The following is a 12,376-nucleotide window of genomic DNA, read 5'->3' as shown; positions in this document are numbered from 1 at the left end:
AAGCATACCGAGTTCTCAAAACAAATCAAACCTCCAGCAACCTGGGAAATCCCCCGCAGCTATTGTTTTGATTTAGCCAAGAACTCCAGTAAAGAATGTAAGAACGACCAGTTCTTATGACATCCTTATTGACGTATTTATGTCCATCCTTACGTCAATCTCGGCACCTTTCAGGTATAAATAATACCGACATTGCCCTAAGCAAACACACGGTGGTGACGAGATTGGAGCAGCACGACTTGCCGAGGAGCCCAGCTGATGCAGCAAGCCCACGGACACTGCCCCTCCCTTTTGACGCGCTGAGAGAGAGACGCTGCCTTTTCTCTTGCCGAGAAAAGCCAGCTCCGGCGTTTCCAGCCGCTCTCGCAGGCAGCTGGGATATCAAGTCCTGAGATAGAGATACCAGCCCTCCAGCCTTCTAAATCCCAGGTACTGAACTGAATAACCCCTTACAGAGAATTCTTGAGTCAGACCCTTGGCAAAGCAAACTTAACTTAAACTCCCGCCCACGTATTAGGCTTAGGTCAGGTACACTGGGGTAGGCGTAGTTAGAAGCACCAGTTGAGTACGATTAGTCAATGTATATATGTATGTATCTATTTTATCCATTTTAAAGTATCATATGGCTAAGAAACCATATCAATGCTTTTACAGTATTATTTTATAATTCTGCTTTTACTGTATGCACTGTACTTAACTATAAGTATTGCAATAATAGCGATTCATTTCTCTTGTATGAGAAAAGAGACTGATCAATAAATAACACCTTTTTATTGAACACGTCCGTCTCTTCCTTTTCTCTACAATCTGGTGAAACTAAGTATGCACGTACTGACTGAGTAAAATAGTTGTCTTTTGTTTTCACACGACTCTAGAGATATACTCTTGATTAGGGGGAGCAAAGTTGTCATGTTCTATGGTTGTCAGAAACTAAATCCCTTCTTGTCTATCCAGGGAGGTTAAACTCCTCCTTGCCTATTCGAGAAAGTTTCTAGTGAACTCTGAGCTAGCTGGCACACATAACTTTAAGTCTAATATCGTCAGTAGAAGACCTAGTTAACCACAGTCCTACGTCTATACTATTGAAGATATTATTCCAATGCGCAGAGCCTATTGGGATAATAGGAACTACACTACACCTGTTTCAGGTGCTGTTTTTTTCTAAACGGGTTGTCCGACTCAGCTTATGTTTAATTAAGCGCAGCATGCGCACCCATCTCACACCGATCTCAGTTATTCAATCTGAAAAATAACACCAGTGAGCACTTATCTGGTACAACACCTGCAGATGCCTTACCTATCTGCAGCAAGTGCTACCTTATAGAAGCAGCCAATGAGAGGCAAACAAAACCTGCACACGTTCTCTGGGACGACTACACACATGCATAACTCTGCAGTTAGCACGGACTTCTGTAGTCCGTGTCTTCGGTGTCTTCGTGCATACTGTCTGAAGGAAGAAAACCCAGAGGAAGATAATAAAAAAAAATAAACATAGTCAACCATTGTGCGTGCTAAAATAAAGCAAAAACAACAGTTGATGGACAGAATGCAGAACAAGGTCATACATTCACCCCAGTACAGAGATCTGGGCCTAAATCCATCATTTTTTTGCTCACCACACCAACCAGTTCAGACATGGCCATATGCAATTCAGCCTTGACCCTGTGCCTCATGGGAACAGTCCAGCCCGAACTGCCAAGCCATGTCTTCCTTGGACAGGAATCAAGCATCCTAGGACCGGTTTCTGGCTATCAGCCGTCTTCAGCCAGGAGAGCTTGACTCCAGTGGTGTGGAGAGCATGGGACTCACGTCTGAGCATACCCGTCCCACTCGGGGTGACAAATGCAAAAACAACAGTTGATGGACCGAATGCAGAACAATGTCATACATTCACCCCAGTACAGAGATCTGGGCCTAAATCCATCATTTTTTTGCTCACCACACCAACCAGTTCAGACATGGCCATATGCAAATCAGCCTTGACCCTGTGTCTCATGGGAACAGTGCAGCTCGAACTGCCAAGCCATGTCTTACTTGGACTGGAATCAAGCATGCTAGGACCGGTTTCTGGCTATCAGCCGTCTTCAGCCAGGATATCTTGAATCCAGTGGTGTGGAGAGCACGGGACTCACGTCTGAACATACCCGTCCCACTCGGGGTGACAAATGCAAAAACAACAGTTGATGGACAGAATGCAGAACAATGTCATACATTCACCCCAGTACAGAGATCTGGGCCTAAATCCATCATTTTTTTGCTCACCACACCAACCAGTTCAGACATGGCCATATGCAAATCAGCCTTGACCCTGTGTCTCATGGGAACAGTCCAGCTCGAACTGCCAAGCCATGTCTTACTTGGACTGGAATGAAGCATGCTAGGACCGGTTTCTGGCTATCAGCCGTCTTCAGCCAGGATAGCTTGAATCCAGTGGTGTCGAGAGCACGGGACTCACGTCTGAGCATACCCGTCCCACTCGGGGTGACAAATGCAAAAACAACAGTTGATGGACAGAATGCAGAACAATGTCATACATTCACCCCAGTACAGAGATCTGGGCCTAAATCCATCATTTTTTTGCTCACCACACCAACCAGTTCAGACATGGCCATATGCAAATCAGCCTTGACCCTGTGTCTCATGGGAACAGTCCAGCTCGAACTGCAAAGCCATGTCTTACTTGGACTGGAATGAAGCATGCTAGGACCGGTTTCTGGCTATCAGCCGTCTTCAGCCAGGATAGCTTGAATCCAGTGGTGTCGAGAGCACGGGACTCACGTCTGAGCATACCCGTCCCACTCGGGGTGACAAATGCAAAAACAACAGTTGATGGACAGAATGCAGAACAATGTCATACATTCAACCCAGTACAGAGATCTGGGCCTAAATCCATCATTTTCTTGCTCACCACACCAACCAGTTCAGACATGGCCATATGCAAATCAGCCTTGACCCTGTGCCTCATGGGAACAGTCCAGCCCGAACTGTCAAGCCATGTCTTCCTTGGACTGGAATCAAGCATCCTAGGACAGGTTTCTGGCTATCAGCCGTCTTCAGCCAGGATAGCTTGACTCCAGTGGTGTGGAGAGCACGGGATTCACGTCTGAGCATACCCATCCCACTCGGTGTGACAAATGCAAAAACAACAGTTGATGGACAGAATGCAGAACAATGTCATACATTCACCCCAGTACAGAGACCTGGTTCTAAATCCATCATTTTTTTGCTCACCAAACCAACCAGTTCAGACATGGCCATGTGCAAATCAGCAGCCCGGGAAATCCCCCCTGCTTTTGTTTTGATTTATCCAAGAACTCCTGGAGTCCTGAAAGAACTGTAAGTTCTTAGTGACGTCTTATGTCCAACCTTACGTCAAACTCGGCACCTTCCAGGTATAAATATACCAACAGCTGCCCTAGCAAACACATGGTGGTTTTGGAGCAGATCGACTATCTACTTGCCCGACGCCCTGCTGTGGCAAGAGCCGAAAGAAGCCGACCCTCCCATTGACGCACTGAGAGAGACGCTGTCTTTTCTCCTGCCGTGAAATCCAGCCCCAGTGTTTCCAGTCAACCTTGCGTGTTGCTGGGAGATCGAGTCCTGAGAATGAGATACAAGACCTCCTTCATTCTCTAACCAAGGTACGGAGCTGATTAGATCCATAGAGAATTCTTTATTCAGAGTCTTGGCAAAACTATCTTAACTTAAACTGCAGCTCACTTACTCCTTCCCACGTACTAGGCTTAGGTTAGGTACACCGGGGTAGGCGTATCTTAGAAGCACCAGTTGAGTACGTTTAGTCATTGTTTTATATATGTATATATTTTATCTATTTTAAACACCGTATGTCTTAGAAACTGTACCATGCTTTTACAGTATTATTTCATAATACTCCTTTTACTGTACGCACTTCACTTTATAACAAGTATTGCAATTGTGGCAACTCACTTCTCTTGCATGAGAAAGAAGACTATTCAATAAATAACCACTTTTATTGAAAACACCCGTCTCTCTATTTCTCTGCTCTTCTGGTGAAACTAAGTATGCACAATTGACTGAGTGAAATAGTTATCTATTGTTTCCGCGACTCTGGAGATATACTCCTTATTCTGGAGGGAGCAAAGTTGTCATGTTAATGCGGTTGTCAGAAACTAATCCCTTCTTGTCTATTCAGGAAAGTTAACTCCTTCCTGTTCACTCGAGAAAGTTTCTAGTGACCTCTGAGCTAGCTGGCAATCATAATTAAGTCTAACATATTCAGTAGAGACCTAGTCAACCTCAGTCCTACGTCTAAACTATTGTTTATGTTATTCCAATGCGCAGACCCTATTGGGAATATAGGAACTACACTACATGGCGCCAACGTTTGGTAAGACGATAAATGTAACGCTAGATGCTAGAGTAACTTAGTCGTGCTTTTTCACACAGACCCCTTTCTCCTGTAAATACTCCAATAGACGTCTGGAGTGGGTGAAAGGTTAATATCCGCCGAAACTTAGTAGGATGAGAATCCTATGTATTAGTTTTTGGTTTAGTCAACGGTGAAGGATACAGTGTTCCAAAATATTATGCACCTAATCTTTGTTTCCTTGAAACTTGATGTGCCAACTTTCCGTCAGAAAAATGTCGGATAGTGAAGACGAAAGGGAGAGAGCTAAATTAGCAGCTCAACTTTTAGCGGAATACACAAGTCTCCGGGAAGATGACCCGGAGGCTATACTCATCCCAGTCAATGTAAGGAAGAGTGTAACTTACAAACTTATAAAAAATTGAGTATCATCAAGAGGTGGTAAAGTCATATTTGTGGTAGAGGCCCATGAATATCGGCAGACAGAGGTATTCTATTCCTGGATACATTTTCCAGCAGCACATGCTGTGACACACGAGTTCCACTACTACAAAATAGGGGAATCTCCAACGGAATACGTCCCCTTCGAGGACATTGAAATTCCACTAACATACCAAGAGCACCAGCTCTGGTTTAATGGCGCCCTAAAACACAAAAATCACTTCACCAGGCTCGGTCCACTAGGTAGACCTGGAGCCACATGGCCGGTTCTAGTCGGCTACACACCACATCCTGACATTGATGGAATGTCAAGCGGAGAACTTTTAGTTCAGCTATAACAACTAATTAAAATACATAGACAATTGGTCCAATATGTCATGCGGACTTTAACAGTCCAACCAACAATAAGAATTCCACAGCAAACCCCTCACCAGGGGAACACAAATAAAATTACACCACAGACTATACAATCAGTCATTAGCAAATTACCCGCAAAACGGTAACAATTTCCATTCTGGTTAGCTAAAAAAATTACTCAGATAGAGGCAGTATTTCCTGATACTACACCTAATGAGAAACACAGAATTCTGACTATCCGCCTTCCAATGGGGATCGCACCACATGTGGAGGACTGTGACACTTGGGACACAGTCTTTGCTTCAATATACAGAAAAACACATGGTGTTCCGTCTATGGCGGTTATACCAGACGTACTAAGACAGATTCAAAATGAATATGGTCCAGAGCCTGCTTTAACTCTCGGTATGAAATTACTGAAAGACTTTAAGCAGGTCTCGGCTATACTATTAGCCAACATTGAAGGAGAAGCAGCATCTGTGGCGATCCGCCAGAAATTGAAAGAAACAGATATAGCAGAACAACCTTTTGAACTTGCCAGACTAATTGAAAAATCCTATGAAGAATTAGGTAGAGATATTTTGGGTGGGAAACCACTAAAACCAGAACTAACTGAAAATCCTGAAAAAACGTTAATTAAGAATAATCTCATTACTCCAAAAAAGAGGTGGGAGGGTAATAAACAGACTACTCCCTGAGAAAAACAATTCCAGTCCAGAGGAAGGTCTCCCCAACGGAGAAATAGATCTCCAGAACGGGGTGGCAGGTCTCCACAACGGGAGCCCTCTGAAAAAAGATACAACCTTAGAGATAGGGATAAATTAAGAAAACCTGACAGATATCAAGATAATGATACTCGTCCCTCTCGATCTTTTCAGACTTCCTCACAGAAATCGGAAAGAAGAGGACGGTCAGAGCGCGTCAAGTCCAAAGACAAGGAACCTGCTCATCAAAGTAAAAAATTACAATTTCCAAAAAAGAAGGTAGCTAGTATTAAAATAAAACATGCAGAGGATTCTGAGGACACAACTGAAAAACGGAGAATGGGCCGAGACAATGCTAGACAGCGCAGCAGAAGTAACCATAGCTCGCAAGATCCTGATGAATCTTCTGGAGACAGTGGACACAAATGAATACATTCAGGTGGAAACTGCAGACACCAGAGTTAGTGTACCCCATAAATTATATGAAATAACAATACGTATAGAGGGGGACAAACCTAGGAAAATAAAAGGTCTCTTTTGGGATAACCTATCTAAAGGCTATGATATCCTGCTAGCAGAAATATACTGGCCACCAGAGTTTGTCAGGGAGTGCCCACATGGCGAAGAAATGATTATGCCTGCCTTCTCAAATCACATTCCAATTCATAAAAAATACACATATGCTAGAAAATGGGCAGTGGCACAAGCCCCTGCATTATATAAAAATCATGTAGGATGGGATAAGGATTCTCCTCACCATAAAATTCAGTTAAAAAATCAACCTACTGCACAAAGGCAGTATCCTGTTAAGCAAGAAGCTAAAAAACAAGTCAGGGAGATCTTAGATCAACTTGAATATCAGGGGGTGATTAAAACATGCACCTCACAAATTAGCAATCCTTTGTTTCCTGTCTCCAAGCCAGACGATTCATATCGTCTAGTTTTGGACTACAGACACCTAAACTCCTGCTGTAAAACATTTGCAGTACAAAACTCACACAGTGCAGCACTAATGAATAACATCGTGTACAAAAAATATAAAACGACATTAGATATCTCAAATGGTTTCTTTAGTCAAAACATAGCACCAGAAAGCAGGTATTTGACCGCTTTCTCCTGTATGGGGGCCCAAAAGCAATTTTGTCAACTCCCACAGGGATTCATGAACAGCCCAGGATTATTTTCAGCCAGGGTAACAAAATTACTACAAATGTATGATGATGAGGCATTATCCTATGTCGATGACATCTATCTTATAGACGATCACCTGGAGACACACTTGAAAAGAGTGAACACCATTATACTTGGGTTCGCAGCTGAAAGGTACAAATTCAACTTTAAGAAGTCACGAATTGCCCACCTCACTGTCCTATTTTTTGGATATGAGTTGTCAAGTGAAGGCAAAAGCCTAGCAGACAACTTCTTAGAGAAGTGTGCAGTACTCCAAGCTCCAAAAACGCTGAAAAACGTACAATCAATTCTAGGTTTCCTGAATTTCGGAAGAACATACATTCTAAACTATGCAGAGAGGGTTAAACCTCTCTATGAATTAATAAAACCTGATTTCAAACCAATCAATTCGACTCAGAAACACACAAACATTTTAAGATCAATACAAACAGATATGTTACCTAAAACAAAACTCCAAACACGCGCAAATGAACGCAACCTTGTAATCCGAGTCATCCCAGGAAGATGCGGATTCACGTACCTGACCTCTAATGAGGGAGAAACGGTACCAATATCTTATAAATCACCCTTGTACACACAAGCTGAAATGAAATTCAGTTCTACTGAAAACATTCTGACTGCGGTTCAAACTGCTGTAGCAAAAGAAAGAGCCCTAGCCCAAGGCAAGAGCATATCTGTTTTAACAGCAGTATCAGCCCTTGAGGCAGTAACAAGACCAAGCATTCCGAATGCTAAAGCTTTAGATCCAAAATGGATACAATGGGAAAATTCTCTTGCTGCAACAGTTGATCCGAAAATGAAAAGACTAGAAGGTCTGGAATATGAACATGAATGTCCTCTGTCAATCGAAATTCTACCTCTCGAACAATACACCTGTGTAATCTACACGGACAGATTTGCACAACACTACATTGTGGATAAACAAATTTACAATGCAACATGCGCGATTGTTAAAGGTCACTGGCGCTTAGGTAAATTCAGACCGATGGTCACTAAAACTGAATCACTCAGATACTGTACAGCTCAGAGAGCTGAAATAAGATCTTTAAAGATGGCGCTTGAAAATGCCGATCGCGAATTCCCCACACTAATAGTGTGCGATTCGCACTACTGCGTCCAGTCTTACAATATTGACATGCAGAACTGGATCAAAAACGGTTACAAAGATGAGACTGGTGCCACAATAACGCATAAAAAACTTTGGGAACAAGTAGTTCTTTTGCAGAAAGAACTACAAAAGACTCATGTGATACATACACTGAGTCATCAACGTGATGGCGTTCACGTTGCGGGGAATTCATTGGCTAACAGAGCCACAGCGGCAGCGTTCAAACCGGCTTCCGTAGCTACAAAAAAGCGTTCTAAAAAACAAATAGATGTAGAAACGTTACTAGCAGTAAAAGCCTCAATGGAAGGCAACTATGCGGTGTTACCTCTAAATTATCCACTCGGAAATATATACATAATTGATGCAAACTCCGTTCCGCTTGCTCGAATCCCTGGAGTGGGGGACAGGGTAATTCCAAACACGAACAGGAGAGCGTACTTGATTCAAGAAGCACACATGGGAATGGGTCTGAGGCACCAAGAGATCTTGAAATCTCTAATAGAATTACAATCACAATACTAGTGGTCGGGGATGAGCGTGCAAATTTATAACTTTGCAATGAATTGTCAGGACTGCAACAGAGATAGCAGTTGTGAACCGGAACAGACACCAGCTCAGACACCTCTATTAGAAAGCATTAGGCTATCAATACGCAAACATCCAGACGGAAAAAGGTGATCCCATAATTATTAAGACGAGATTCATTTAGATGAGGCCCCAGCGCTCGGGTGACGCCAGAACTGTTATAAAAGATTTGCGAGTCTTTATCGGCACATACGCAATTGGCATGCTACATTCTGACCAGGGTCCTGCGTTTAGCTCTCGAGCTTACAAGGAGGCCATGGCCAGCATGGGCATTATATTGCGGTATTCTAGTCCATTCCATCCCGAGGGAAATGCGGTAGTGGAAAGAAAAAACCGTGACATAAAGCAATCTATAACAGCGAGGGTATTAGGTTCGGGTGACGGGTGGGTCAAACATCTAACAAGTGTCCAACGTAGTCTTAATAATCTGCCAAGAAATTCTCTAGGAGGTATCACTCCGTACGAACTTTTGTTTGGTACTAGAATGATCATTCATGACCTCGATTGTCAGACTTCAGTGGTAGAACAAAAAACCTTTGATATCAAAGATCGTTTGGCTGTTTTACAGGACTTGAATGAAACAAGAAGAAGCCTAAGTAACATAAAGCTAAAGCCAACGGCCACTGAAGAAAAACCACCTGTCCCAGCAAGACCTATCTGGATTCCAAAGATTGGGGATCTGGTCAGAGAAAAGATCACGGTGAAGAAGGAATTTGGGCCTTCTTACAGAAAAGCAGTACCTGTCTTAGCTGTCAGCGAAACAAGATCAGTAGTACTACTGCCCCTTGGTGGTAAAAAGGAGAACAGAGTTGTAACAATCGACCTGGTAAAACCACAATCATGTGGCCAATAATAAGTAGTAGGCCCAGTGGACTCCCAAGAAGTAGCAGAAGACCAAACCTTGCTACAATCCAAGAGGTTCAAACTGAGAGACTAATCACATTTGATAAACCTGCAGCGAATAAAAAAGGACTATTCAACAAAGCCATGGAACTTGTGCCTCTTGAAACCCAAATTGCAACAGTTCGTCAAGAAACACCTGTCTACAATGATGTAGCATCTGAAAATACATATCCAACGATAAATGAAAATCCGGAAACAATTCCAACAATTGACAGAACTGCATCTGGATACTTCATCAATTTCGATGACTTTTCTGATGATCCAAGTGAACATGAAGAAACGCCAGCGACTAAAACTTTCAAAGAAAAAATGACTGAACTCTTTCATCAACACAAAGAAACATATCTGATTTCACCATGGATTGAATTATGGATTGTGTTAGGTGTACCTTTCCTCCTACTGTGGCTCATTTTTGTTTTAATTTTGGGAAAATTCATTGAAGGAAAATATAGTACAATGAACACAGCAAGTCAGAACATCAATCTGGTCCTAAAGCCTCACAGATCTTCTCACATCAAAAAAAGACAACTATCATCAGTGAACATCACAGCTATTCCTATACCAGGTGGTGTAGCATGGGACGCTACTGATTACGAAATCTATGGACCGGTTGAAATCTTGAGATATCCACATCAGTTCAAGGTTTCATTAAGTGACTTTTTATCACCAAGTACTTTCTCTGATGATTGGGACTTTGAAAATATTAATAATATGATGTCAGATTTAGAAATGTCAGCAAAAAATTTACAGAACATGATTATTTAGAAGGCTCATCAAACTATGAAGAAATGTATTGTTTTAACCATTATGGACATCACTATTTGCATAAATCTGCTAATCCTAGAAATGTTTTTACTTATAATCAATGGGAACATTGTCCAACACCGCCAAAAGGCAGCTCGAAAACATTTTATGAGAAATTCCAATACTTCTCAGGGTTTAACATCACAGATCCAGAAACGTTTTATTTTAAATTGTTAAATAAGACAGGAATGAAAAACATGTTGACAAACACTAAATTGATATATTCCACACAATTATATGAAAAAATGTCTACATTTGGTTTTGAATTTTGGAAAAACAACATTGAAACAAAAACCATTTGGGGTACAAAAGATTGGCAGGGGCAAAGTCTAGAATCATTATTTAGAGCCTGCATGATCCCAGAACAAATAATGTTCCTGAATGACACCATTCAACAAGCAACCTGTCTTGGCCTAGCCAAGATAAAAGACTTAAACAAACCGTCTATTCCAAAACCAATTCCTGATAGTAATAGCACTACAGATGTGGAGATAGACGTATCCCATATTTTAAAATAAAACAGAACAAATCCTGATTGGAGAAAATGGTTGACGTGGCCCACAGACACTAATAACTGTCAAGATAGATTCCTGAATAAAAGACAGGGGTTCAAACAGAACAGGCCAAACCCAAGATATTCCCAGAGACAACATCCAGGGATAATTACAACATACAGTGTAGGGAAACTATGCCTCGAATGGCTACAGAGATCCACACTGCCTGAAATTAAGCAACACTTAACTTTACTTAAAGAAGGTGCTGACTTGCGAGATTTCATATTGGGACCTCGCAAACAGCATCAAAAGCGTTTCATATACGCCGGTATTTACGCTGCTTACAACGAAGCTTGGAAAGTAATGCAAATTGAAACTGCTGAAAAAATACGAGAAATTGATCGTATTAATTTGGAAAAATCACTGTTTGTAGTGGACAATGGGTTAACGACTCTGTCCTCCAGAATTTATTCACTGGACAGCATTGTATCATCTGCTATTGATATAATAGAACAGGATATGCTAATGTTACAACCTGGCCAGTCCCAATTACGTTCTATTGTACAGTTAGGCTGGACGTTGCAAAATCTGCGTTCAGGTTACATGCCATGGCGTCTAATCAACACAACGTCATTATTTTCTATCTTTAACCTTACTGATAAACAAATCTCTTTGGCACAAAAAGGAGCAGACTATACGATTCGGAGTATTGAAAAACTAGAAAAATTGCCATTGACAATGTCAATCAATCAATCAATCAATCAATCAAGACATTTATAGAGCGCACTACTCACCCGTAGGGTCTCAAGGCGCTAGGAGGGGGGGGTGCCGTTACTGCTCGAACAGCCAGGTCTTGAGCTTCTTCCTGAAGGAGAGGTGGTCTTGGGTCAGGCGCAGGTCGGTCGGGAGGGAGTTCCAGGTCTTGGCGGCCAGGTAGGAGAAGGACCTTCCTCCTGTTGTCGCTCTTCGGATGCGGGGGACGGCGGCGAGGGCGTGGCTGGTTGATCTGAGGTGGCGCTTGGGAGCATAGAAGTTGATTCGGTTGTTGAGGTAGCTCGGGCCTTGGTCGTGTAGGGCTTTGTGTGCGTGGGTGAGGAGACGGAAGGTGATTCTCTTGTTGACGGGGAGCCAATGCAGGTCTCTCAGATGTCCGGAGATGTGGCTGTTTCGTGGGATGTCGAGGATGAGTCTGGCTGAGGCGTTCTGGATCCGCTGGAGTCTCTTCTGGAGCTTGGCGGTGGTTCCGGCGTAGAGGGCGTTGCCGTAGTCCAGTCGGCTGGTGACGAGGGCCTGGGTGACAGTCTTCCTGGTCTCGGTGGGGATCCACCAGAAGATCTTCCGTAGCATGCGTAGGATGTTGAAGCATGACGAGGAGACGGCGTTGACTTGTCTGGTCATGGAGAGGGAGGAGTCCAGGATGAAGCCCAGGTTGCGTGCGTGG

The sequence above is a fragment of the Lissotriton helveticus genome, chromosome 8 (genome assembly GCF_964261635.1).
Source record: "Lissotriton helveticus chromosome 8, aLisHel1.1, whole genome shotgun sequence".
NCBI classification, from domain to species: domain Eukaryota; kingdom Metazoa; phylum Chordata; class Amphibia; order Caudata; family Salamandridae; genus Lissotriton; species Lissotriton helveticus.
This window is presented reverse-complemented; position numbering follows the sequence as displayed.